This window comes from Triturus cristatus, chromosome 4_1, assembly GCF_964204655.1.
Source record: "Triturus cristatus chromosome 4_1, aTriCri1.1, whole genome shotgun sequence".
NCBI lineage: Eukaryota > Metazoa > Chordata > Amphibia > Caudata > Salamandridae > Triturus > Triturus cristatus.
Window position 1 is genome coordinate 413090782 of NC_140585.1, and position 27759 is coordinate 413118540.

Sequence of the window (27759 nt, forward strand, 5' to 3'; positions counted from 1 at the left end):
GCAGTCACAGCGGTAGGCAGGCGCCAGGCAGGCAGGCGGCAGAGCAGTGAAGTAGGAGCGACCGGCTGTGGGGGCACAGGGGGTCACACTGACCAGCCCGTCACGGTCCCCTTAAATCAGGAGCCGGGAGGGAGGGTCAGCTGGGAGGCGGGAGCGGGGTGGCCAATGGGCAGGGAGGGGAGGCGGGACTGCAGGCGGAGGCGGGAGCAGGAAGCAGGAGACCGGGGCAGCGGCGGCAGGAAAAACGGAGGGGAAGTGACCGTGCATCGGCGGTGGTCAGCGGCCGAGGAAGGGGCAGCAGCGGCAGGCGAAGAGTGGCAGGTGGTACCTACGAGGTAGCAGGCAGAAGGCAGCGGCGTGGAGGAGGTAAGTGGCGGCAGTCACAGCGGTAGGCAGGCACCAGGCAGGCAGGCGGCAGAGAAGTGAAGTAGGAGCGACCGGCTGTGGGGGCACAGGGGGTCACACTGACCAGCCCGTCACGGTCCCCTTAAATCAGGAGCCGGGAGGGAGGGTCAGCTGGGAGGCGGGAGCGGGGTGGCCAATGGGCAGGGAGGGGAGGCGGGACTGCAGGCGGAGGCGGGAGCAGGAAGCAGGAGACCGGGGCAGCGGCGGCAGGAAAAACGGTGGGAAAAACGGAGGGGAAGTGACCGGGCAGCGGCGGTGGTCAGCGGCCGAGGAAGGGGCAGCAGCGGCAGGCGAAGAGTGGCAGGCGGTACCTACGAGGTATCAGGCAGAAGGCAGCGGCGTGGAGGAGGTAAGTGGCGGCAGTCACAGCGGTAGGCAGGCGCCAGGCAGGCAGGCGGCAGAGCAGTGAAGTAGGAGCGACCGGCTGTGGGGTCACAGGGGGTCACCACCATACGTTTCCCTGGGATAAGGGATGGTTAACATGGCCTTTTTTGTCATCTTTAATTTATCTAATTGCTATACACTAATCTTTTAACTGTAACAAGGGCGCAACCCCTTAAAAGAACAACTATGGTATGGGTGGGGTAAAGTTATATTTGGGGAAAATCATTAAACATTATAATACGTATGTGAAACATTAATGCATCATTACCCTACCTACCTCTCAGCCTGGAGACGTAGATTAAATAAACTGGGCGCTTGATTACAAAGTGCACGACTTCTAATACCCAAAAAAATATAGTCATGTCCAAACATCTGATTTGAAGAAAATTATGGTTCCAGTTTGTGATAATTAGGTCCACTCTGCAGGTCCGCATGCTCAGAGGCTAATGCATGTATCCCCTCCAGGGATCTGTGTCTAACTCCATGATCATGGGTTCGAGGTGTACTCAGCCATTCATCCTCCCGAGGTCGATATTACGAGGATAATTGAGTTGGGTAACAAACACCCGTCAGCTGTCCAGAGCGTCGTCTTCGGTCCAATGCTGCTGGCAAGATGGCGAACGTCCCGACAACTCGCAGGGCAGGCATTCTGTAAGAAGTGCGGGGTACATCAGCCCCACAAAGTAACCCATACAAGAAGGGGGCGGATTCCCTCTGTGCCCAGGGACAGGGGCGGTACGATCGTAAGGAGAGCGGGTATGGTGGTCAAACAAAGCCCATTTTCCAAGGCCAAGACTACGAAAAAGGCTATGTTAAGATTGGAACGCGCGGAGTCAAACTGCAGGTCCCAGAGGATGCTGGACATCAAAATATGTAAACACGTTACACTTGGGCAGAGACAAGAAGAGAAAGGGCCGAGTTAACCAGTACTAAGCTCCATCTTCGTGATCCATGTGCGGGAGCGCCCAGGAACCCATATGTGATGAATGTGCGCTCTGTACATATGTTTTGCTCTTTTATGTTACACTTTGTCATATGTGTAAACCTGTGGGGGGCCGGGGCGGGCAGTAACAATAATAATATCATATTTAAATAGCAATTACTCTGACAGGCTTGCAGCTTCGAAGTGCTGCTATGTCTCGACAAACAACCTCACCTGCTGAGTTGGTGTTGGTGGCACGTGGCAGACAAGGGTGGGGGGGGGGGGCTAGCCTTAAACCAGGTTCTGCTCCGGCTCTGTCCTGTCCTTAGAATAAAATTTAATTATAGTGGCGACGGCGACGTGAGAGACATCCTCACCTCCCGAGTCCTCGGCGCCCCTCGTGATGCCAAGTCACGCGCACTTGGGGCCCAATGCGCATGCGGGATTCGGATTCCCGTATTCCAAAATATTAAAACAACATCGCCGACTGCACCCCTCTAGTGACAACGTCACTGCCGAGGCGCGCAGACGCGGCGGAGGAGGAGACAGTGCGCGCTGCGCACAGAGGCACCTCCTCCTGCTCAATAGAAGTTAGGTTGCGTCGTCGTTGCGTTTCTGGTTTGTTCTGCAGTACTGCTCTGCAGTCTTCACCACACCACATCGACCGGACCGGCCCTTTGGTGTCGCCCCCCGTGAGGGTGTCACCCGGTGCGGTCCGCACCCCCCACACCCTCATAGTGACGCCACTGCTTGTTTGCATCTGTACCATCCTGCTTGTGTGTGACGATGCCTAGGTAGGTGAAGGTTGCAACCTCTTCCAGTGCATTGCCTGCAAGAGTGACTACAGTTGTGCTGACTGTGTTAGCCTTCAGGATCTTGTTTTTTCCTTTGTGGATGTTAAGACCAAGTTGTGCTGATGTTGTTTCCACATAGTCAGTCTTCTGTTGCATCTGCTGATGGCTATGGGAGTGTGAGACCAGGTCCTCTGTAAAGTCCAGGTCATTGAGCAGCGTCCATGATGTCTACTGGATGTAATTTCTTCACCCTGATGTGGATGTCTTCATTGTCCCGTCTATAGCCAGCAGGGAGAGAAAAGGCGAGAGCAAACAACCCTAGCGGACTCCGGTCTTCACTTGGAAGGCTTCAGTGAGTTGTCCTCTATGGACTATCTTGCATGTCATTCCTTCACAAGAGTTCCTGATGATTATCATGAGTTTATCTAGCACAGTGTAATCATGGAGGAGTTTCCAAAGCGTCTCTCTGTCCATATTGTTGAATGCCATCTTTTAGTAGATGAAGTTGACATAGCGGGCGAAAGATAAATTCTATCAACTGCTCAATGTGCAGTGTTCTAATCTGGTCTGTGCAGGATCTATCTTTGAGGAAGCCAGCTTGCTGATCTCACAACTGAAGGTCGACTTGTTACTTTATTCTGTTCAGGATGATTCTATTGAACACATTGCTTGGGGGTTGATAGAGTTATCTATCTGTAGTTTGCACAGTTACTCAGGTCAGTTTTCTTGGGGATCTTGATGAGATACCCCAACTTCCAGTCTAATGGCACATTTTCTTCTTCCAGATCCTTCTAAACATGGGTTAGGCCATGTCTGTTAGTGTTTCAATGTCTGCCTTCAGTGCCTCCCCAGACATGTTGTCAGGTCCTCTGCCTTGATATAGGCAAGCTATAGGGAAGTATGATGTTGCTTTCACAGCTCTTTGTGCTAAATGCTAGAAATGTATTCTCCTCTAGTCTCAATATCAGAGAAATCCCAACTTGGTCACTAGCCTTCTGTGTGAGATACCTTAAAGCTCTTCAGAATTCTAAATATATAACATCTGTAGGCCTGCCTTGATCTGTTTTTATGTAACTTAGTCAAATTCAAATCAATTTGAATCTGGTATGGCTTTCTTTGAGATGTCATGCTGATATGGGGCTCAATAGTCTGTAGCTAACAATTCTGCATGCAATCCCACATTTCTGTAGGCATCCTATTCAACATCGTATTGTACAGTGGCCCCTGTAACTATACAGACAAGAAACAGAGGAGCTACAGACACTGCGCTAAAAATACTCTAACATGCAACAATGTAAGTCGCTTTGAAAGGAATAAGATCCATTACACTTTAGCAGCAAATTTGCCATTGCTGACAGGTTAGAGAGCCATACAAGCTGGTAGGTAAAGGGCCATAAGAACCAATGTTCCCACCCCGCAGAGCACCACTTTATATAATTGCCAATTAAATGGATTAGGCTGGAATTTGGTTTAATCCTTTCCATCTTCACAAACACCACCATAGGCAAAACCCTGATGTTATAGACCACATCACCCACCCATGGGGGACTAGGCAGTATTAGATGTCTTGTGTGGGTATTTTATGATGGTCTGTATCTGTCCAGGTAGCCACTGTTCTTCATTTGGCTCCTATCCATAGTCAAAATTGTCTGGGTCTGTTTCTCAATTTTTGTTTTAGCGTATTCTTTCACTTTCCACTCTTGTTCCTTGATCTATGGCTGGAATGCAATTAGATTTTGAAATCCATTTAAGTCATCCAGCGTCCTCTTTTTATAGTACTGTTAGGTGTTTATCTCTTCATTATTCCTCAATACATATTTGCCTTCTCTCCCTGGCAAACCTGTGTTTAGCAAGTCCACAGTTTTTTAAAGTATATATACATTTTTAAAGTATGAAGACAAACAAAACAGTGAAAATATAGATGCCAGGCTTACAAATCACAAAACATCTAAACATTGAGAGACAGGTCCTTTCTCCCTGCAACGCTATGTAATAAAAGTTATTACAGACATAGACTTACGGGGACCACTTCCATACCAATGTAGGGCACATGCAGTCATGCAATTAGGTCTTTGTTTGTCCTATAGTCTATCTACCCATCTTGCATTGTATTAAGGAGGAAATGCCATAATGGGTCCCAAATGTTCCTGGAGCAGGAGGTGATCAGCATCCGTGAGATAAAAGTGTCCATGCTGTCATTAGAGAGAACCAGATTTGCCAGCCATTGTTTAGCGGGAGGTTTATTTCGAGCACTCCAGCACAAAGAGTTTCATCGCTTGGCGAGGAGCAATGCCAGTGAGGATTAGCTGCTTTAGGTAGCTTGAATTTCCTGAACCCAATATAGCATGTGAAAGATGTAGTGTAATATCGATCATTTGGTTAGGCAGCGTAAAGATGGCAACTAAATATCTAGCTATGCTAGGCCACTTCCAAGCTAGGTGTATAAAATATGTGCCGTATCTGCACTAGTGATCATCCTCTTGGACCCCTAATTTACATAAAAATGCTGGCGTATAGTACATCTGGTGTATGTATTGAAGTGAATGAATCTGTGCCTATTATTCAAAGAACATTTTTAGTCAGGTAACGGCCATTGTTCCTCTGTGATTTCACAGTTGCACAGAAATTGTGACAGGCCTCGCATTCCTGCTGATATTTATCTGTAGGTCCAACAACCTTTTCCCTTCCCCTTGTGTTTGTATTATCTTAGGGCCTGATTACGAGGACCGCCAAACCCGTGATGGAGATGCGGTGGCATTTGGGGACCTCCGCACATGTGGTCCAACTGCTTCATTACAACTAAGGCGGTTGAACCTCCAGGGGACTGCCACAACCTCCAGGGATCCACCTTCCCTGAAGGTGGTGTAGCAGTCAGAGACGCATAATATGCTGGTGGGGCTGCTGTGGCACTGCCAAGCATATTATGAGCTTTCATCACCACCAGGAATTCATGGTGGTGTTTACGCCATGAAATTCTAGCACTGAGGAAACAAAGGGGGCCCTACAGGCCCCCCTGTTGCCTTTGGGCCCCTGGGTGCATGCACCTCCTTTCCTGCATGGTATGGACTTAACAGTCAATGCTGTGCAAGAAAGGGCTTTGGCGTTCCTATTGTGGTGCCTTTTTCAAAGGCATCGCAGTGGGAACGCCAAAGGACTGCCCGCCAGTCAACGAGAAAACATTTAATCTGGTGGGCAGTCGATATAGGCGTTGCGGGAGCAGGACGATGGCGTGCCGCCCCGCTCCCGCACCTACAAACTCGTAATAAGACCCTTAATTTTATAGGCAATGGTTTTGGGTCAACTGATTACTATGACCCATCAGACGTTTGATTGTGTTATATCTAAAATTAAAGAAACAGATCTAGAGCTGTCACTGCACCAGTTTTCTTGAACTCTTGTAGAAGTAAGAATTGACCACTTGGCTACAACCCACCCATCCCCGTCAGACATAGTCAAACCAACTATGACAAAGCTTTAGGTTCACATGTTGCAAGAATCTTGGGAATATGGGTCAAAGGGAACTCAGGTGAGAACACTGTTTCAGTTCCATAATATCATGTCAGTATATACTCGAACCCCACTGCAATCAAGCGGGCACATCGGTTCTACCATGAATAAAGAGTATTCATGTTGCGAGCAGGACGAGTCTGTTATCTTTCTCACTCTCTCCCCCAGCACATGTGGAAAAACATTGTCATGGCAGAACCAATATCAAATATGTTGCAATTGTGATATAGAGATAGAGATCAATATCTGGTATTAGCATACCTCCCTTATCGTATGGTAGAGTCATACATGAGGGAGAAATGGCTCTGTAATTCATACTGTGGACCTCAAGCAAAATGGATGTGCAAACCCCTCCGCTACATCCTTTTTTTTTTAAATTACAGAGTACGAGGTTACTTATTCATTAAGGTAGATATCACGCTGGAGATTTGTATAAGCCTTAATTATTTTATTCCATGTAACCAAACCTTTATCGCTAATAGGCAATCATTTTTCATTTTAGAAGTAGTTCTATACTCGATCACTTTTATGTGTTTCAAAATAACAGGGCCAGCACATGTATCGTGACTGTATAGTGTTGCTTCATCAGGGTCAAATTGGTAATAACAGAAACAGAATTCTATTTATTAATGTAGCCAATCCAAACAAAACCAACATAGTCCAAATCAGTTAAGGTAGAAAGTTATGAAAGAAAGAACATGCAGGAAAAGGCTAATTAATTATACGTAATCAAACATGGCATTATCAATTCTAATCCATGTGGTTAAAAAATCTTATGGAAATCACAAAGACAATGTCTATCAATGGCTTAGCTGGGGGACATTTTTGGGGGCGCCGGGAGTCGTGTCTGTTGACAACCACCATCCCCTGGCCCGAGAATAAGTTGCACCACCCCTCCCCAGGAGCAAGTTGTCCGTCCTAGACCCCCCTCTGCTCTTACCTGCACCCGGGAGGGAAACCTAGGGGCCACCCTGGGTGGCAGCATGTTTAGCTACGCCACTGATGTCTAGAGTAATCTCCTGCAGTTGCATGTGTAAAATATTTCCGAGAGAAAAATGTGCAGAGGACATTAATGGAACAACATACTGTAATCCCTGGAAGCTCTTACATTTACTGACAATGCTGTCAACAAGTGAATTTGATTCAGGCAAAAGGAGCATTATAAACTTTGTGGATATACTTGCCACGTTTTTTAAAAATAAAAATGGCGGATATTCTGAGATGCCGTGTTCATGAGGTAAGCAGACTAGTTGTCCGATAGCGTAAATTCTGCGTGATAGAAAGTGATGACTGTTAGAAATATGGGTCTCTAGTTGGCAAAGGCTTGCACATTTGTCAAAATAGCGACCATTCTTCATCATCAGGATAAGGGAGTTACACTCCTCAAATAACCCCTGCTCACCCCCTTGGTAGCTTGGCACGAGCAGTCAGGCTTATCTTAGAGGCAGTGTGTAAAGCGGTTGCACATAACCAAAAGTAATACAGTGTAAGCACTACACCAGTTTAGAAAAATATCCATTATTATTTTTATATAGTTAAGACAAGACCAAAAAACGATAAAAATCCAAAATACAGTACTTAAAAATCTACAGTTATCAAAATACGCTTGAAAAACAGTTCCTTGATGTCAATAGCTCTGTCCAAGGCTATCACGGCGTCATGAGAAAACAAATCCAAACAGTTGTGGCTGACCGCAGCGTCGCGGGCCAACTACGGTGTCGGGAAGACCCGTAAACAGTACCTTTTTAGAAATGCAAGGCGTCAGCGACCTCTCGTTGAGCTTCTGAAAACACGGCGTCCGCAGGCGTCAGTTCCGGAGGTTGGTGCAGGAGTCGTTGGGGCCCTCAAAGTCAAACGCGTTGCAGATCGAGCTGCTCTCTTTTGGAGTCAGGGGCGCTGGCGTCGGCAGGCATTGTGTGCTGCGGTGCGAACTGCAGCGGTGCGGCGTACGGTGCCCTCAGGTCGCAGTGCGAGCAGCGGCTCGGTGGCGGCGTCAGATAGCGTCGTTGATGAGACAAGGGTCGCAGTGCGAGATGAAGGCGGTGCTCGTCGCGGTGCCGGCAGGCCACAGTGCAGGCAGCGAAATCATCATTGCGGAAGCGCTGTCGTCGGCTGACGAATTGGCATCGACGGTGCCGGTGTCAGTAGGCCAAGGCTGTGGTGCGGGATGAGGGCACAGTGCGTCAGTTAACTTTACGAGCGGTGCCCTCGAACCACGGTGCAAGCAGTGGCATCGATTTCGGCGTGGAGCGGCGTCGTTGAGGATACCAAGGTGTCATCGTGAGGCGGTGCGGAGTCCGGTTCCCACAGGTCGCGGTGCGAGCAACAGCTCGGTGGCGGCATCAGGACGCGTCGTCAGTGAGACCAGTAGACGTCGTTGGGTTACTAATCTTCTGTTGCAGCACAAAACACACACAGGCACATGCATGAACCATTTTTGCGAGCGCAATGGTGCGATTTGCAAAAATCGACCGTTTGCGCCCGTAAAAAGGGCATTTGCGATGCATCAAGGTGCAAGGCACTCGCAATTTGAGAAATCGCCATCATTTAAGGAATTGCAATTTACGATACCTTAAATGCAATGCAAGAACCACTTTAGAATAGCGATTTCGCTAATAGGGGGCGCAAATTACCATGAAGTTGAATTTGATGGTAATTTGCAAAAACTTTGTGCATTTTTCAAAGTTTTAATGTTGCACACACACATGCCCTTGGGGCATGTGTGTGCACAACATGGGGGCACATCACTATTTCAGGGGTGCAACAGGGTGTCATTTTGACACCCTTGAAATTGCATGCGCACTTTGCGAGTACCTAATGGTACTCGCAAATTGCGCCTGCAATCTCCCCTTCATTCCTATGCGCCTGTAGGCCCATAGGAATGAATGGGGAGCCATTCCTTAATTGCGACTCGTAATTTGCAAGTCGCAATTAAGGAATTTGTAGGAATCGCTATTTCCTCATCGATTCATACATGCATTTGCGATTCCTTATTAGCGAATCCTTATTTTTCGCTAATAAGGAATCGCAAATGGCATGTTGGATGCATGTGCCTGACAGTCCCCAGTGCTGAGGGCAGAAGAGCTTGAAGTCTTTGTTGTTCATGAGACTTCTTGAACAGGGGGCAATCTCTACCTCAAGCCCTTGGAGAAACTCACAAAAGTAGATTGCAGAAAGTTCAATCCAATCCTTTCACTGCCCAAGACAGAAGCAGCCACTGCAGACCAACAAAGCAAAGCACACCGCATAGTGGTAGTACCCCCTCACAGCTTCACCAGCTCTTCTTCTTGGCAGTCTTCTTGATCCAAAAGAGTTCTAAAGTTCAGGGGTCTGGGCACCAATATTTATAACCCAAAGTCCTTTGATCTCTTAGGCAGAGGGTGTCTGTGCCCAGCCAGAACCAGTTCTGCCTTCTCTGGTGTGACTTGCTGGCAGGAGGTGGAGACGGCATTGTCAGAGGCAGACCAGGCCCTTTGAGGTGCGAGGAAATCGCCTCCCCCTTCCCCAATTGCAGCCCAGGTCTATTCAGCCCTTTCCTGGCCCACCTAGACTATCTGAAGCCACTCTTGCTCCCTAGCCTTCTGTCGTCCCAAACCCAGACAGGCAATCCACCTTCCAGCAGAGGCACACGAGATGACTGAGCACGAAAATACCTACTTTCTAAAAGTGGTATTCTCAAACACAGAATGTAAAAATCACCTTCACTAAAAGATGCATCTTTAGATTCTGAGTTCAGGCATACTAAACTTTATTTTCCTACCTAGTTCCCAGGGCCAGTTATGTTTATAAGATGTTTTAAACAAACTTCCCATTCTGTCCTATGGGGAACAGGTAGCCTTGCAATAGTGGAAGAGGTGTGGTGCAGCGGCCAGAGTGCCTGACTCCGGACCACAGGGTTCACGGTTCGATCCCTGGTGGCAGGTCAGCCCAGCACCTTGTGACTCTGGGCAATAGCTCCCTTAATCTTCCCAAGGGCCCCCAGCGCCAGGGAACCACTTCGGAGATAGCTGTGCGCATTACAACTTCAAGGTTATTATTATTATTATTCTAGTGAAAAACAAAATTGGCAGTCATTCACTATCGGGACATGCCACACACACCAGGACATGTCCTACCTTTCACATACCCTGCCCACAGGGGTACCTTGGGCCTACCTTTGGGGTGGCTGTCTTGTAAGAAAAGGGAAGGTTAGGGACTGGCAAGTGTGTGCACTGGCCAAGTCGACATGGCAGTTACAAACTGCGCGCAGACTCTGCACTGGCAGGTATGAGTTCACAGGTCCTAGCACACTCAGTGCACTTTACCAAGGACTAACAAGTACATCAAATATCCAATCATGGAAACACCAATCCATAACACAATTTACCATAGGAGTACTTGCAATTTCCCACTGATCAGCAGTGCGGAAAGTGCGCAGACATGCTACGCCAGCAAAAACAGAGTCAAAACTGGGAGGTCAGAAAGCAAAAACTCTGGGGAAACACACCAAAAGATGCCAAGTCTAACAATGACATATTGGATTACGTGATGAGAGTAGGTAGAAAGGAGGCGATCAGAAGGGATCAGCTCTCGATATGTGAGACAATGATAGGAATGGTTGAGCCGGTTTTCTTACCAGTAAGTAGCTTTGATAACGTGTTAGGTTGAAATTCTGATTTTGGTGAGTTGCCGGAAGGGGTATTGCTGAAGAACTGATTCAATGAAGTTAACACTTGTAGTTGGAATTAACGAGTGCTTATGTTACCTTGCTTCATGTGAGGTAGTTCAATGCAGGGAATTGTTGTTTTTATGTTATTGACATTGTGATTGGATTTTAAAATATAGGTTTGCAATTCAAAATTGTCACATCGTTGTGAGGGTTATTATTGATTAGTTGACATAGAATTGTTTAAAATTTTGAAGTTGAAAATAAAAGGGGCGTGTGATACCGATATCCATGTTTATCCTTATTTGTGAGTTTGAAGTAGGGTTTTGTTGTCCTATGTTGAAGACAGTGTGTTTGGAAGTTGAAAGTATAGGATTGTATAACTTAGCACAGGTGAGATCGTAGGTGAGTGGCTGATGGCAATAAGGGTATGAAGCTTTTTTAGTATAGAACAGGTTACATGAATGACCACATGTCCTCCGTAGTATTATTCGGTTTGGCTTCAAAAGGACTGGGTAAACAATTATAGCTAAGCATGCTTATCATTAGAAGGCATTAGCAATTTCCAGTAACGATGTACGAGGCATGGACAGATGTTTGATTTGAATATTTGTGTATGCATTTTCTAATAACTTGTATATAAGTATGGACCATTTATTTTCGCATTTTTAGGAAACGAACCTCGGACAAGCACGAACCACATGATATTTTTTAACTTGAAATGTTACAACAAATAAAGTTTTTTATCCCCACTGGGTTTTATTTAAAATGTATCCCTGTGTTCGTGGAACTTGTAAAATGATTTTCCTTTTTTTCTAGGAGAATACCCTTTGTGAGTCAGGCTCCTCTTCCCATTTTTCCATATCTTCTTTCGACATTTTGAATTCATTCTCTACTGCTGATCATTTGTGTTTGTTGCACTTCAGTCTGTATTTCATACATGGGGTGTTCTGCTTTGTCACTTGTTGACAGCATCGTTGTCCTCTGCACATATTGCACTCTGAAATAATTTAGTGTGACATCTATCTTGATCAATAAGTGACCTCGAACTCTGTATGGTAGTCAGTCTGTGCGGCTTGACCCTTACCAGATATGCCTAATTAGAGCAGACCTAACCTGCCTGAGAAAGCTCAATGTCAGTTGTTTCAGAATATTACAAAGAGACATAGGAAATGTGACAGGACAGTCATCTTAATAAAAGCTATTCTGCCCACCATAGACAATAGGAGGTTGATCCATTTCTCTACTTGGGACTGCAACTTGTCGAGCAGGGATGCCATAGTTATTCCTCATGACCAATTCCCAAATATCCCACTGCGTCTGACTTCCATAACAGAGGATAGTCAAGACGTGGGCAGGTTGTGCCTGGTGTAACAAGAAACAACTTTGGTTTATTACACATACTGTGAATACTTAAAATAGTGCTAAATTGTAAGATGATGGGTGAGAGTTCTGTCCGGATGTTTTGCGTACAGTAATATGCCTTCCTTGTAGAGCAAGACAAAAAATTTGTAACCCCCAGTTGTAGATTTTTATCCACCTAATGTTCCCTTAGGATACAAGCCAGCGGTTCCATGATTATAGCAAAAAGCTTGGGCACCAATGGGCTCCCATGCCTAATCCCTCTTGCTACCAAAAACAAAGAGGAATTCAATCCTCTCCCCCGTATGCTAGCAGTGGGTCCCACATAGAGTAGTCTGATCCAGTCCATAGTTCCTCTTCCCACTTCTAGCCATTCAAACACAATGAATATATATACATATAGCCCCATGATAAGAAGTCAAAATGCTTTTTCAGCATTTAAAAAAAATTACCAGCTCCAGGTTAGTTTGGTGCATCATTGTAAACAGTAGTCTTGTGTTATTCGTTGTTGCTCTCCCTGGAATAAAGTCTGTCTGATCAGGTAGAATCATAGCAGATGTATAGGGTAGCAACTGTTTGGCCTGGGCTTTAGCCAATATTTTAGGATCTAAATGAATTAAGGACAGGAGGCTATACACACTGTGATAGAGATTTGCCTTGTTTCAGTAATGTTACTGTTGGAAATGACCCTTTTTGCAGGGTTAGCCCCAAACTTTTTTGCTTCTTCCTCCTATTTTTTCCTGACCCATGTTTGTTGGCTACAGGACTCTGGGCACTTTACCAGTGCTGATCAGTGCTAAAGTGCATATGCTTTCCGTGTAAATTGTTATTGTGATTGGTTCTTCCTGATTGGCATATTTGATATACCAGTAGGTCCCTAGTAAAGTACACTGAGTGTGCCAGGGCTGATAAATTAAATGCTACTAGTGCGCCTGCAGCACTGAGTGTGCCACCCACATGAGTGGCCCTGAAAAGATGTCTCAGGCCTGCCACCACAGTGCCTGTGCGCAGTTTGTTAACTGCCATGTCGACTTGGCAAGTACACCCACTTGCCAGGCCGTACCCCCCCTGGGCAGGGTGCAGTGTATGTGAAAGGTAGGACATATACTGGTATGTGTAACATGTCCTGATAGTGAAATACTGCCAGTTTCGTTTTTCACTGCTGAATGGCTATCTTGCCCCAGAGGGCGGAAGGGGGAATGCTTTGTAACATTTTACAAGCATATCTTGCCATAGGGTTAAGATGGAAAAATGGAGTTTGGTATCCCTGAACTCAGGATCTAATAACACATCTTTTAGTAAAGATGGTTTTTAAACTGTGTGTTTGAAAATACCACTTTTTAGAAAGTGGCTGTTTTCTTGTTCAGCCATTCAGTGCACCTCTGCCTGTTTCTGGATTGACTGTCTGGCTTTGGAGTGACAGGGGCTGGGGAGGTGCAGTGCCTCCAGGAGTCTGGATGAGTCAGCACTAGGCTGAATAGGCCTGATCTGCATGTGAAGTGGTTGGAGGAGTAGCACCTGTACCTGAATAGGGCTGTGTCTGCCATCCACAATGCTGGCTCTGCTCCCCTGTGATGTGTCTGGAGCCAAGGCTTACACTGACAATGGATGTTGTTGTGCACTTGCAGAGTGCCCCCCAGAACTGGTTTGAACTGGGCTCAGAACCCCTTGCAGAAAGACAACAAAGACAGTTTGGGGTATAAGTATCAGACCCAAAACCCCACAGTTGAAATCATTCCTGGAATTCAAGAGGAACCTTTGCCAAGGAGAAGAGTTGGAGAGACTGAGGAGAAGTACTGCCCTTGCGGTGTGTCTCTTGGGTGGCCTACAGTTGCTGTTTCTGCCAAGGAAAGGAGAAGGGCTTTGCTGTGTGCTGTGTCCCCTGCTTGAAGGAAATTTCCAAGGGCCTGAAGTGTGCTAGCCTCCTGTTCTGAAGTCTCAGGGACACAAAGACTTCACCCCCAGGCCACCCTGAACTCTGCTGCTGTGATTTCTGATCTGCCTAGAGGTGCCTGTGCCAGTTTTGGGCCTCTGGAGGTTGTTGCTACTGTTTGGGAGCTGGAAGAAAGAATAAGCTTAAACAACTACTGAAATTGACGCATCGCTCTTCTTGCGGCTGTTTTCCCGACACATCCCCACGGTGCAAGAAGAATTTCCACGCATCACTGCACCGCTGCGGAAACCGCCACAGCGCCTGTTGCCACTGCAAGAATCGACACATCAAGGGGTCGTGGCTGAGGAGGACCGACGCAGCGCCGCTCGACGCTGCCGCATCGATCACTGATGCATCCCGGTTTTCCACGCATCGCACCTGTGCGGCAAGTTCTTTCGACGCATCACCAGCAGAACAGAACCATTACGAAGAATCAACGCATCACTCTCCGTATAGACTGAATTCAACGCAACCCTTCCTCTGCGTGCAGCGGGACTGTTGCATCGCCTCCCCAGGGTCTCAGGAGTGCGCATCTCTTTGTTTTCCGACTCTGCGGCTGTTTGGCTTGTGAACTTTGACGCATCTATAGGTACTTTAGTGAAAAGTCATGCATCCATAGTTTTCTATGGTCAAGTTCTTGAAACCTTTTGAAAGTCATATGTTTAACTGTGTATGTTGGATTTTTGTCGTTTTTGGTCTTGTGTAGTTTAGATAGAGATATTTTATTTTTCTAAGCTGGTGTTCTGTCCATTTGTGGTGCTTTCACTGCATTACTGTGATTGTTGGTACAAATACTTTACACATTGCCTTTGGGATAAGCCTGTGAGCAGGGGTTATCTAAAGTGTGTATCCCGCTTACCCTGACTAGAAACAAGGTTCCCTATTTGGACAAAGGTACCTACCTCTGCCAACTAGAGACCCCCATTTCTAACAGTTACTAAAAGAGCCTCACTTAGCATTGAAGGCAAAGCTCCATTCCATTTAGCTTCCTCATACATCTTTAGCATATGTGGTGTCAGTATATGTTTTATAGTATTTGGACGTTAATCCCTCATTCCTGGGTGCTCTCCCACTGCCGTTCTGTGTTGGCAGGCATAATTACAGAAAATGATAATGGGGTGCAGAGGGGTTTTCTTTTGGATCTTTCTAGAAATGCAATTGTGGCCCTATCAATAAGTATGCAGATTTTGTGGAATGGATTTAGTTTGTGAAGTTGTAAGTTATTGGAGTATTGGTTGAGGGAGGTTGGGGGTGCAAGCACGTACTTCAAGTAGCACTCACAATCCTTGTTAGGTTGAACCTCTAAAGTCACTAAATAAACCGGAGCTGAACCCGCTGGTAACTATGGCACAGATAAACCAGTTTCATTTACAGGCAAGGTGTAAAGTATTTATGCAAAACCAAATTGGTAATAAAGTCAAAATATAACATAAGAAAATCTCAAACAAATTTGATAAAATAGAGTACATTTTAATAAATAAAGTGACACTGGAACAACAAATGCCAAATGGGGGAACCAGAAATATATATTTTTTTAAATGTTTAAATAAAAATAGCGCTAAAAAGCATTAGATCTAGACCTAGGCGTGATTTGAAGCTGATTGAGAAGGGGTGCGGGTCAGAAACAGAAACCAAGTTCAACCTGGTCAGAAGTTTTACCTTCGGACTTAGGGCTAGATTTATATATTGGTGGTAAGGATACTCCTCACAACGGCAACAGAGTACCTCACTGCCAAGATAATGTTCTGTCCACCAGATTTATATGCAGGTGGATCATTGGTGTAACCACTGGGGAGACTACTATGTCTCCGTCATGAATACACCCTTGCCTGGCAGGGACTTTTGTCGCCTTTGTTTTGTTTGAAATTAGTCACTTTTTTGGAGCTTGGATTCCTCCAACGGGGCAAGACTGCATGCTGTAGCCGAAGAGGGCTCCACCAGACTGGATACCTTCTCCGCAAGGTTCTGCTGAATTGGATTTACTGCTGTGGAAAAGCTCCAACAGGGGAAAACTTTAGCCAGATTGGTTTGTCTGGTTCCTTTTGAGTTCTTTGGAGTCAACAGATTGCTAAGTATCGGGTTTCTCACGATGTTAGGAGTATCCTTTGACACAGGGCAGGGTTACAAGACTCTACGAAGAACACTTGGAGGGGGGAAGGGTCAAGACTTACTCTAGCAGAAGCCAACAGCAGATACCAAGACAGGTCCAATTACAACTGGTCAGCTGGACAGTTATAGGAAATGTCTCTCACAGCTGTTGTGTCTCTGTAGCGTGAACAGGAGTTTAACCTTATGATCCTTGGAGTCCACTTTGTTCTGAGTACAAAAGAGCGGGCATGTCCAGTCCTTCAGTGCACTTCTCAGGTTTCAGACAGCTGTTTCAGTTCTCTTCTGATCTTCCTCTGGTCTAGCAGTGTTCTGAGGAGGGTACCGTGGATGCCACATATATGCCTAGCACCAGCGTGTAGGTTTTAAATACTCCTGGCTCCTCCCTATCCAATAGGGTAAAAGCTCCCACGGGTAACCCTACCTATGTTTGCAGCATTTCCTGCATGTTCTACAGCAAACAATCCCACAGTTGCCCATCTCTGCCTAAATCAAAGATTGTGAATTTGTTATTTCCTTGTGCAGAGCCTGTGTGCCCACTCCAGAGGCGTAGCCAGGGAAATTTAAACCTCTCCTTTTTGGTCGTTTCAAACCAATTCTGAGGGCAGCCCTTTCCTCATTGTGACTGGAGCATGGCATGCTTGGGGAATAAAGAAGGTGCCTGTGCAGGTTTCATCTCAAATAAAACCATTTTTATCCGTCTTTTAGTGTCAAGGAGGGACGCCAGAGTTGATCAATGTGTTGCTTTTAAAAAAAATCTCAAACACTCTTCCATACCTGGAGAAGCACATCTTCCCTTTGTTGTCCATATTTCCTGTGCTCTAGAGCAAGAAGTCATATTGATTTAAACTGGTCATGATGTTTTTCTTGATTCTTTGTTAAATCAATCAATCAGTAGATTTATAGAGCGTTTCTTGTCACCCATGAGGGTATCCAAACGCTGGCAGGGCACAGTTGATTAGCCAAAAAGACAGGTTTAGAGGTACTTTCGTAACTCTGGAAGAGATGGGGAGATGTGTAGATGAAAGGGTTGCTCATTCCATGTCTTCGCTTCTGGGTAGGAGAAAGAGCGACCTCTGCATCTTCTGTGTCTGGTGCGGAGGGTGAGGGTTAGAAAAGAAGGCACAAAGTGGAGGTGTCTGGTCGGTTGATGGCAGTCCAGGCGGTTGTTTAGCTAGGTGGGTCCGTAGTTGTGTAGGACCTTGTATGCATGGGTCAGGAGCTTGAACTGGGATCTTTTCTGTACAGGGAGCCAGTGGAGTTCCCTGAGGGAGGGGTTCGTCTAGGGAGATCCAGGACAAGTTTGATTGCGGCGTTCTGTTTGGTCTGTAGTCCTTGTCTACGGTGAGTTGCGATCCCTGCTTAGGGAGCGTTGCCGTAGTCCAGACGGCTGGAGATGAGGGCCTGGGTGATGGTGCGTCTTGAGCTTTGGGGTAGCCATTTGAATATATTACAAAGCATGTAGAGGATGAAGAAGCAGTAGGAGGAGACGCAGTTGACCTGAGTCATCATGGTTAGCTTGTTGTCCAGAATTAAGGCTAGCTTCCTAGCTTGGCCAGTGGGGATAGTAGTATTTTATTTATTTATTTATTTATTTAAGAAGCTTATAAAGCGCGCAGCTACCCCCGTCGGGGGTGTCCCGGCGCTGAGAGAGCAAGAATATCACCAGAGGAGGCATCCCGGGTCCTACCCTTCCAACCCAGTGTAGCAGAAGCCCTCCTACTCAAGGTTGGGTGAACAGCCAAGTTTTTAATTTGCGTCTGAAGATCTGCTCAGACTCGATAAACCTAAGGTCCAGAGGGAGGTCGTTCCAGAATTTAGCCGCCGTCACACCGAACGTTCTACCACCGCTCCGGGCTAGCCTGAATCTGGGAACAACCAGTAGACGTAGATTATTGGACCTTAGGTTTCTATCAGACTTCGAAAGTTTGAGTCTTTGGCTCAGGTAGGATGGGCCAGTCCCGTGAATGGCTCGAAAGGCAAGGGTAAGGATTTTAAACTGAACTCTACGAGCGATAGGGAGCCAGTGTAAATCTTTCCGATATGCTTTGACTGAGTTGCGGGCAGGGATGTTTCCAATAAGCCTGGCAGCCGCATTTTGAACGATTTGTAATCGGTCAATGAGATAGAGGGGGGCTCCAGCATATAGGCTGTTGGCGTAGTCCAGGTGTGCCGTAATGAGAGCATGGACAATAGTTTTGCGGGAAGTCTGGGGAAGGTAAGGGAAGATCTTCCTAATCATGCGCAGTTTGCCAAAGCAAGCTGCGGTGACTGTGTTAACCTGGGCTTTGCAGGACAAGGTGTTATCAAAAAGGAAGCCGAGATTACGGGCTGACTCTACTGGATTGGGGGGGGGTTCAGCACCGTAGGCCACCACAGGTTGGCTGGGGGGGCAGGTTTCTGACTAAAGAAAAGCACCTCGGTTTTGTCTGTATTAAGGGCCAGATGATTGGAAGCCATCCAGGTGCAGATGTTGCCAAGGCAGTTTCGAAAGTTGGAAAAATGCGAGTCAGAATGGTCTCTGAAAGAGAAAATAAGCTGGGTATCATCAGCATAAGAGACCACCCTGACTCCCCACGATTCGACTACCCTGGCAAGAGGGCCCACATACACGTTAAACAAAAGGGGGCTCAAGGCAGAGCCCTGAGGCACCCCGCAAAGAAGGGGTTTGTCTTCTGACTCAAAAGGACGGAGAAGTACCCTTTGAGATCTCCCTGTGAGAAATGATTTGATCCAGGCCAGGGCTGTGCCTCCGATCCCCAACTGCTGCAACCTAGTCACCAGGATATCATGAGACACAGTATCGAATGCGGCGGACAGGTCCAGGAGGACTAGCATGGCCTCTTCGCCTCTGTCCACCGATTCCCTAATCGTCTCCGATACCTCTAGCAAAGCAGTCTCAGTACTGTATCCCGTTCTAAAACCGGACTGTGAATCATGCAGCAGATGGTTAGTTTCTAGATAAAGGGCCAGTTGTTTCTGGACCACTTTCTCCAGAATTTTGGCGGGTTTAGGTAGAAGGGAGATGGGACGGTAATTGCTAAATTGGGAAGGATCTGCATCTGGTTTCTTTAGGATAGGAAGCAGCCTGGCTTGTTTCCAAACTGAAGGGAAATGGCCATGATTCAAAGAAGAGTTCCATATAGCGAGGAGAGGGTTGATTAAAACAGGGGCTAGATTGACCATCACTTTCGCCGGAACTGGGTCCAAAGGAGATCCAGTCTTCACCTGGTTTAAAAGTGACAGGGTTGAATCTGAGGTCAGCTCAGCAAAGGAATTAAAAGAGCAGAGCTGGGTGTCTGACGGACCCAGCTGGGGGCTGGAAGGTACGGGCTCAAAGGAAGCTGATAGTTTGATGATTTTATCCTGGAAAAAATCAGATAGTCCATTGCAGAGACCCTGTGTGGGAAAAGATTGGGCTTTCAGGGCAGGCGGATTCACAAAATCCTTAACGATAGTGAAGAGGGTTTTTGAGGAATTCTCCGCCTGTTGGATAAGTTTAGAAAAGTAAGCTCTCATTGTGGACCTCTTAAGTTTTTGAAATTTATTTAATGCCGTTTTATAGGCTGATTTACTGATAGGGTCGTAGGACTTGCGCCATTTTCGTTCCAACTGTTTGCATCTGCTTTTTTCCTCTCTCAGTGTGGAGGAGAACCAGGGAGCAGATGGGCGAGATCTGAAGGAAGTCAAAGGGACCAGGGGGGAAATACTATCTAATGCAGAAGAGAGGGCAGAGTTAAATCTCGCTGTTTCCTTGTCCAGGTCTTCCAATGGATTAAAATGATAGTCCAAACAGGTCTTAATGGCCTCACTGGTAACTTTGGACCATTTGCGTCCTATTTCTCTGTTCATGGAGTAAGGGGGGGGGCAGGGAGGGGAAGTTGAATTCAAAAGGGAGGAGGAAGTGGTCTGTCCACGTGAGGGGTACAGAGGGGAGAGAAGAGATGCCAGGGTGGTTCGAAAAAATAAGATCAAGTGTATGACCTGCATTATGGGTCGGACCCTCTATAAGCTGAGACAGGGTCAAACCCTGTAAAGTTTCGAGCAGAGATGAGGCTTGGGTGCAGGCGGGATTGTCAACGTGGAGATTGAAATCTTCCAACACTGTAAAATACGAGTGTTTAAGGGAAAAATCTGCAATTGAGTGTAGCAGGGTGCTGAGGGATGCGGAAGAAGCGGAGGGAGGGTTATAAACCAGGATGCCAGCAAAAATTGTACAGGCGGAGTCCATTATTGTGAGATACATAGCTTCAATGAGCCCCAAGTTGGGAATTTTATTTATGTTAATAATAAAGTGGGACTTAGCAATAACAGCAAGGCCTCCTCCAGATTTGGAGTTGGCACGATTAACTCCCAACAGGCGATAGCCAGTGGGAATGGCCAAATATATGTCTGGTTTAGAGGAATCTTTAAGCCACGTTTCTGTAAGGAAAAGTACGTCCCATTTATGAGTATCCAGCAGGAGCCATATGTCTGCTGAGTGCGCGGGCAGGGAGCGGCAGTTTACTAGAGCTGCCTTTAGATTGGGCGAAGGCACCAGTTTAGCAGGTAGCCGAGCTTGAGGAACCCGTTTCCGCATCATGGGAATGGAGTAGTTACACTGAGCGCAGTTAAAGGAGGATTTTTCCAAGTCCAACGTGCAACAGCAGACCGTGGGTGAGCAAGTGCCTAGCCTAAAAGTAAGAAGTTGGTTCCTGGTCCAGGTGATGGTTTGAGAGCAAGGGGCAGGGGGACTGGCACTGGGCGCGGGCCAGGCGCGGACGGGCGCAGACGGGCTTGCCTTAGGCGCGCCTTCGGCGCGCTGACGGCGCGCCCGCTGCGCCCGTCCGCTGCGCGTACGGGGAAAGCACATTTTTATAGGATGAAAAGTAGAGGGGGGGGTGTGGCGTGTTGGGGGGCGTGGCCAGCAGCCTCAGGAGAATGGCGGCGTAGAAGTTGTGGCACCGCTGCAGCTCTACAATCGGTTGCGCGGGAAATGCCAAGATCTCATGTGCAAGTGCCCAGGAGGGGGAGGTGAGTGAATAAAATAAACAACAATTTACACACGTTTAAAAGCAAGATTCGCTATCTCCCGGCTTCCGCCTCAGGAGTTCTGTCTGTCTCTGCCTCGCGCTCGTATTCAGCGTGTTTTTAAAGGCTTCGGCGGGGGGGCGTGGCGTGTTGGAGGGGGGCGTGGCCAGCAGCCTCAGGAGAATGGCGGCGTAGAAGTTGTGGCACCGCTGCAGCTCTACAATCGGTTGCGCGGGAAATGCCAAGATCTCATGTGCAAGTGCCCAGGAGGGGGAGGTGAGTGAATAAAATAAACAACAATTTACACACGTTTAAAAGCAAGATTCGCTATCTCCCGGCTTCCGCCTCAGGAGTTCTGTCTGTCTCTGCCTCGCGCTCGTATTCAGCGCGTTTTTAAAGGCTTCGGCGGGGGGGCGTGGCGTGTTGGAGGGGGGCGTGGCCAGCAGCCTCAGGAGAATGGCGGCGTAGAAGTTGTGGCACCGCTGCAGCTCTACAATCGGTTGCGCGGGAAATGCCAAGATCTCATGTGCAAGTGCCCAGGAGGGGGAGGTGAGTGAATAAAATAAACAACAATTTACACACGTTTAAAAGCAAGATTCGCTATCTCCCGGCTTCCGCCTCAGGAGTTCTGTCTGTCTCTGCCTCGCGCTCGTATTCAGCGCGTTTTTAAAGGCTTCGGCGAGGGGGCGTGGCGTGTTGGAGGGGGGCGTGGCCAGCAGCCTCAGGAGAATGGCGGCGTAGAAGTTGTGGCACCGCTGCAGCTCTACAATCGGTTGCGCGGGAAATGCCAAGATCTCATGTGCAAGTGCCCAGGAGGGGGAGGTGAGTGAATAAAATAAACAACAAGGCCAGAGTTCTGAGGGCCACCAGGACACATCCCATGGGGAGCTTTTGTTTCGAAAATCAGTGCCTCTGTCTTGTCTATGTTTAGCTTCAGGCAGTTGTCCTTCATCTACTTGACAATGTCTGTCATGCAGTTGTGGAAGTTGGTCTTGGTGATGGTGGTATCTTTGGAGTGTTGTGAGTCGTCAGCGTAGGATTTGTTAGACAGAAGAGAAGGTAGTGACCAGCAAAACCACAAAGCTGGCAGGTGTGTTTCACTAGCCCTCTAACAACCAATCAGGTAGAATACATTTGCCTAGTGGGTCCTGCTAAGGAATATGTGTTATCCACTCCTCACAACGCCAATCTGTCTGGAGACACAGCATCTTTTGTAACACACACAGGATTCATTCTGTCTCTGCCATTCGCTCAGTACATTTAGAGTACACAAACACAAAGTGTTAGAAAATAATGATCGGTAGTGTGGTTAGGCCGGGCTTTTAAACCAGAGAGATCCAGTAGACTGTCTCCACAGATAGTTACAGGTAAAAAGGCTTGTAAGCCTCTACTCCTAATTTGCTACCTCCAGTCACCACATTAACTGGACTGAGGAAATAGTAGCCTGCCTGACTCAGAGTGAGGGTACACTTTGAGTATCTTCCAGTCATCAGACCGCAGCTCTGATGTTGACCATCATTAGAAAGATGGTCTGCCTGCAGTGAACTCACATGGTTGTCACATTGGTAACAAGAAAAAGATGATAGGGTATGATGACACATGTTATCCAGGCTATGCAAATGGTTTTTATAACATCTATTGTCCTGAACTATATCCTTGTTGTCACTCATAGCTGCTGTAGGACAATAAGTATAGAGGTTGTATAGTATCACCTCTCTATTCTGGACATTTATTTTACTGTTGAGTTTAGAATCAAGGGAAACTGTGAAATAAGTTTTTGGGAAGACCAGAAATAAACATATAAAAGTATCCTACATTAGATGCTAAACTGCTGCTCTTCTGGAGCATCCCTCAATGTCCCAAATCCAAATCAATAGTTTCCTTCAAAAACAGTTGACATTTTAGTAGTAGTTTGATATAACAGTTAAAATTCCTTGCAAGTACTTCTAAGTGTTTTCCACAAAGATATGATCCAGTTACGTCAGCAGTGTTTGCTTATGGAGGTCAGATTGAGTTTTCTTCTAGAATACTGTAATCTGAGACCTATTTTTTAATGTTAAAGGGCCTTTAAATTCATGAGCTTTTGTATGCATGCGTTAGAATACAATTAATTATTAGCCATCCATTTTTGAAGACTTTAATGTGTCCATCCATTGTGGTATGTCTGAATCTCTATGCATGAAAAATTATTTGTCAGTCTTTGGCATAGTCATTAAAACCCAAAAAGTTATTTAGTAGGCGGCCATGGCATGGTTTGAGATATACATTAAAAGCAAAGATAATTAACACAATTCCTATAAGGCATGACCAGTGGTGCAAAACACTATCTTGGCAAGCTTGAAATTTGAAATCTCACGAACAATTGGGACATGAGATAGAGGATTTAGCAAGATGTTTTAAAGAAGCCATTATGTTAAGAATTAGTAGAAGTTCCTTATTCTGGTTCTCTGTAATGGGTGGGCAATGCACATACACCCACCCCAGTTCCACCTGATCCCAAGGAATCAAACTAAGGATAGTCAGCCATCACTCCACTTCGCAAAGGAAATCATTCTCAGAGACAAGCAGATCAAGCCACAGAAGTGCAACCTCTACATGTGTCACAGAATCTCCTTGTAGATGACACAGAGAGATTTGCTCAGTACGCCTTTGAAAACTCTTTGGAGTATTTACTTTTCAACATCTCCTGGTTCAGGCATTTAGTGGAACTTTTCAATGCATGACCTCACAACTTCTACCTTGAATATCCCTACATATATTCTACAGCATAAAGAGTTTGTTATATTTGAAACAGGCAGCCGTAGAATCATACTTTAGTTTTAAATTCCTTTGGTTCCAGGAGTTTGGACCCTTCATCTGATGGTTCTTTGCCTCCTGCTTCTGCAAATCATCATGAAAGGGCAAGAGAGGAAGTTCAGGCCTCCAGAGTCAATTTCACTGCTTATGCAGAGCAAACGTCTTGCTGATTCTTTAATTATGGTGGCTGTGTGCAAGAGAAAACCTGCATTTAGGTCTCCAAAACCATCCGTTGAAGCAGTACCAGATACAGCAGTCCTCAACAAATGTGATATCTCTGTGGAACATCTGACCAGCTAGTTGCCCTGATACATAACTGAGCAATTTATGAAGATCATCATTGAAGGTTCTGTGGTTTCCAACCAAATCATTAGTGTGCCAAGAGATATGGCTGACCTTTCTACCAAGTGATACTGTTATGTATCCTGATGAGGCAATCTCCATGGCAGAGGGACCCAGGGGTGTAATTAAATGCCCAGCATAAACATCTTGATTTTTTAGTACTTGAGAATTACAAAACTACCCTATTTAGCTTCCTTGCAGTCGATGAGGTCACAGGTGTGATGATATGAAGCAGATTCTTAAGTTTGTTGGCTTGGAATTAAAAAAGATTGACCATGTCAAAGTTTAATATACAGGTCGTCCTCATCTGACCCCAAAACAGCAAATCAAACCCTTCTTTTGGCAACAGCAACATGAGTAGCAAAAATGCCTTTACCACAGAAAGTGTTATCAGACAAAAGGGATAGAAGGTGCCAGCAATAAGCAACATCTGTGAATCCATGATAAACAACTAAAAGAACGTGCACTCTTGGTTTATCTAGGTGCTTTACGGTGTAGAGGTAAACATCAGAAATCACTTTTAAGCATGGCAGGTGATGACAATAGGCTGCTCAATATTGTACAAAATGAATACACCGTCGGAATCAAAAGTGCACATCCAAACATTTGGCAATGGAAATTGCCCAGGCTTTCTTATTGAAGGGGCTTGTTCCAGAGATTTAACTGCTCCAGCCCAAACACAATTTCAAAATTGCAAAGGGATATCCTTCTATTCGCCTCAGCAAAGAAAGAGTGTTATCTTTGTTCATTATTCCATTCAGTTGTGCTATGGTTGCTAACTTTCTACCAATAGTTCTGGCATGTAGATTCTTCGTGCTATCACTGAATTCATTCAAGTTGCTGGCAAGTTTGAGTCAGTTGGTTGGTGGGCTTGGACTCACTGGATCTAAATTTGCTCGTCATGTGGCGGGCCCACTAAATGAACTATTTCCTGTTTTTTCCTTTGGCTGTCATCTTAATAAAGGGTCCAGACTCAGACTGGATCACAAAACCGAAATCAAGAGCAAACCAAAATTCCCATACTTACACTTCAGGATTTATCTCAGCAAAAAGGACTGGGGGTGTTCACAAACGTTCAAAATCCATGTGGGACAGAAAAACACTTGCTAGACGGGCATGGAAGACCCGTGCTGTTTCCTGCTGCCACATTAAGATTGAAACAGGAAATTCATTGCATTTTGAGATAAATCCTAGGACTGTGCGAAGTTGAGAAGCTGTTCAGCTGAAAATGTATGATTTAAAAAAATTCTGCCAGCTTTGCAAAGCAAAAAAGCCCATGAAGTTTTTAACAAGCATTGGCAAAGCCAGTAGGTCTTGCATATGTGAGAGCTACTGGCTTTGCCAATGTCTTTTAGCTATTTTGTACAGCATTGTCGGCTAATTAAAAGATATTGAGCATGTAAGCATTCAAAGATTATTGCAGAAGTTGTACTTGATGGAAGGTACAGAGGATGCCCTTCTACACAGTTTAAAGTTAGATTCTATGTAAACCACTCTAAGGGGCAGTTTTACAAGCCCCTTGCGCCACCGTGACGCACCGGCAGCGCAACCAGCTGCTTGATATTTACAAGTATATGTAAAGCCACCCTGCGTGGCTTTACCTGTGCTTGTAAATATCACCCTTTTTTATGCAACACTTTGCGTGTTAGGGGCGTGACATGGGTGTTGCAGTGGGTGTTCCCATGCAACACCCATGTCCACTGATGCATTTCCAGATTTACGAGCCATCGTAAATCTGGAAATGCGTCAGAATGGCGAAGCGAGGTGCAACAAGGAGAACTTTTTTCATTTCTCCCCGTTTTTTCCTCTTTCAATGCGTGCTGCTTTCTACAGCACGCATTGGAAGAGGAAATCATCTCAATTGATTGTTTTTGTGCAAGAAGGCGCCCCTTCCAGCACAAAAACTATCTCCCATGACGCAGGCATCCTTGCACCATGGTGCAAGGGTGCCTGTGCCGGCACATGGCAGCTATGTGTGCACCAGCGCAATGGAAAGCACAGAGATGCAACATATTGTTGTAAATATGTTGCATTCCCGTGCTTTGAAACGAAGGCAGCGCAGCAAAATGACTTGCGACACAGTGCTATGTTAGTTTCTTGTAAATCTGTCCTTAAATTTGGTTGTGCAGCCATCAATACAAGGATTGAGCTACTACAGATCCCGTAGACGAAAAAGCGGATAGAGCCTGAAGAAATGCATTCGCATCTGAACTCTATGCATAAAAGCAGAAACCTATTCATCCAAACGCTCAATCTCTGCTTAGAGATTTTGAATGTTTTTGGCTGGTAATTTAGGCTGTCTAAATCTGATCTGGTATCCTTGTGCAGATGGAACAAGAAGATAAATTGCTAGCTGATGTGTCATTACACATATTGAGGGCTACTTTGGGTGCAACAAAAGTTCTTGCAAGACAAAATGTACAAATGAGAGTGTGGAAAGCTAAGGCCTCTGAAAAATCATTCCTCCTGAAGATTCTCTTCGATAGCAGGACGTTATTTTGCAGAGCAATTAGGCTACTTGATAACAAAGGCATTTACATACTGAAAACACGCCTTACCATGCATGGGAAAAATAGACAGTTCTTGTAAACCATGAAATCGGCACACCTAGGATTCTAGAACTTCTTCAGCCAAAAAGATGTTTCAGCTCAAAAAGTTAAGTAGAAAAGATGACTCCAGTAGCCTGTCAACAGGGTAGAAAAGGAAACCCAACAATTACCCATTGCTTCCTTCAGAATGAGTGAGGAGAAGGATTCGTTCTGGTGTCAGGACTCTTGTGGAAATATGGATTTTTCTGGTCAGTTATGTCCCCTATCTTGGACCCCAACGGTTCCATGTGCATGTCACAAGTACATGTATGTTTCCTCCAGTTCCAGTTATGAAGACGCAAATACATGTGCGTCCACCGTCAACATGTCCTCTGTCAGATCCGCCATGAATAGGCCGGATATTCCATTCCTAAATATGAAAGGCCACCGGCTTTATATGGTTCACTTATGCCATTTTACAGTCCAGGCAAGTAGGCCCTGATCCTGTCATCAAACTCCTCTTGCTTTCTGCCTCTGAAACCTCGAGTCTGAGCCTGCATCTGTGACCATGAACTTTGTCTCATTCTCTGCGCGGCTCACGAAGCCTGACATCAGCCTATTCTCTGCCAAGAACTGTATTTCACCTTCGAATTATCTGCTTCCCCCTCAGCCGATGCATTCCTGCCTAGTAGTTTAAGTAAACATTCTTCCAGTTACCAAGCAAAAGGCCCGGCTTCTCTGTCCTCATGCAAGTAATTCATAGCCCTGTTACCATGGAATATTCCTACCCCCTCGCATTCAGTGTAGACACTTAGACGCTTGTACACGCACGCACAGTCAGTATAGAATAGATTCTGTCCGAGAGTCCTTCTTTTGTGGATAACATAGTTCTTTAAACATAGGATGTTAGATATGATTTGGGATTAGGTTGACTTGACCCCCCAGACTTTTTGTCTCCACATGTAGAGCTAAATGTCAAGTCCCCTTCACCCCCTAGTTACACGTCAATTACACGTCATGCTGCT

At 46.1% G+C, this 27759-nt stretch overlaps 1 protein-coding gene and 1 pseudogene across 1 annotated transcript in view; both read left to right on the forward strand.

Annotated features, from left to right (window-relative positions):
* Positions 1-27759, forward strand: part of LGR5 (leucine rich repeat containing G protein-coupled receptor 5) — an 829784-nt gene that overhangs the window by 48650 nt on the left and 753375 nt on the right. The window lies entirely within an intron of this gene.
* LOC146855039 (large ribosomal subunit protein eL42-like) lies at positions 1403-1722 on the forward strand (annotated as a pseudogene).